At 44.1% G+C, this 1,648-nt stretch overlaps 1 protein-coding gene across 3 annotated transcripts in view; it reads left to right on the top strand.

The window, feature by feature from the left end:
- FBXW4 (F-box and WD repeat domain containing 4) overlaps positions 1 to 1,648 on the top strand; it is a 109,604-nt gene that overhangs the window by 12,746 nt on the left and 95,210 nt on the right. The window lies entirely within an intron of this gene.

The raw sequence follows: 1,648 nt of genomic DNA on the forward strand, positions 1-1,648 counted from the left end.
GTGATTCTCTTGCCTTAGCCTCCCAAGTAGCTGGGACTACAGACGCCTGCCACAATGCCCAGATATTTTTTGTTGCAGTTTGGCCGGGGCTGGGTTTGAACCTACCACCCTTGGTGTATACCACCCTACTCACTGAGCCACAGGTGCCGCCCAAGAGCCACTTTTAAAAACACTAAGAGGTTTGAGACTTGATTCTGTAGAATTTATGATTATAGTGAACAAACAGGATGCATAGCTGTAAAAAGCTAGGTTTTACAATACCTAGGTTTATAATAGGTTCAGTATAAAAGTTCAGAGGACATGGAGAGGAATTATTTAAAGAAGTCAAAGAGGTAGAAGCTTTACCTGGATCTTAAAGAATGGGTAAATTTGACCAGTCCCCAGAAGAGAGAAGCAAACATTAGGGACAGAGGTAGGTTGGTCCTGGCACTGTGGGTGAAGGTCTGGGTATATGAGTAAGGGTATAAGAGATAAGCTTGCCTCAAGTCCAGTTACATAGTGTGAATGTTAAGGAGCATGGAAGGTGAGGGTGAATGGGTAATGTGGGTTGACACTTGGGGACCTTTCAAGGGAGGTGTGGGAGTTTGTGTCTCATGTTGGCATGTTTCCTACAGTCTCACTTCATCCTGAATGTTCGGGCTATTCCCTGTTCCCTGTCCAGAAGGGTAAGCAATCTGACATGTTAATAATGATTTTTCATTGATTTTTTTTTTTTGAACCTTTTAGAGCTCTGCTGCTGAGACAGTGAAGGATTCAGTCTAATCCAAGTATAAATGAAGAGGTAGAAGTTTCTTGGGCTGCTTAAGTACTCGTACATGAAATCCAAATGTTTAGTATTGGTAGAAGAACTGGTGGACACAGACAATGTGGGTGAAAATCTGCTTTCTGGAGAGGAAGAAGATCAAAAAAATAGACAATGTTAATTTAAAATTCCAAACTCTCAACATCATTTTGTGTAGCTCTGTTCACCTCTCCTTGGCCCGGTGGCCCTTGACAGGGCCTCATTCTACAGTTGTTGATAGACACTTTCCTTCCTTGAGTTTCCAATTCAGCAGATGTTATACTTATAGATAGTGTGCCAGCCAAGCAGTTGGGTCAGATAGTTTACTGTGGGTGGGTTTTATGTTGTTTTTGTTTAAAATAGGTCAGGCACCCAGAAATGTAAACTCTAATGGTTACTAAGTGTCAAAACTGAGAGGGAGGGGGCCATGTGGAAAATTTAGCCTGAGGCAAGAGAAGGAGGGCTGGGAAAATGGAAGTTCAGCCAGGCCCATGAGCCAGGTTAGACATTACTCCGTGTATGAACAGCCATGGAGAGACTTATTGACAGGGCACTAATCATTTTTTTGAGGGAAGCACCCTCACTCTCTTATCATTAACTGTGGGAGAAATGGCCAGCCATACGCCATTTCAAGAGTGGGAGCAAAGGTCCTTATCAAATTCCAGGGAGCATCTGCTCCTGTCTTCTCTTGTACTTTTCTTTTTGTGTCTTGTTTTACTGACCCCGTTTGACTGGACAGTAGTAGGTCCCTATAGAGAGGGAGGGATACCTGTTTTGAGAAAAAGGGGATTTAGGCTCGGCGCCTGTGGCTCAAGTGGCTACGGCGCCAGCCACATACACCTAAGGTGGCGGGTTCAAATCCAGCCC

The sequence above is a fragment of the Otolemur garnettii genome, unplaced genomic scaffold, assembly GCF_000181295.1.
Source record: "Otolemur garnettii isolate 467f Iridium unplaced genomic scaffold, OtoGar3 scaffold00021, whole genome shotgun sequence".
Lineage (NCBI taxonomy): Eukaryota > Metazoa > Chordata > Mammalia > Primates > Galagidae > Otolemur > Otolemur garnettii.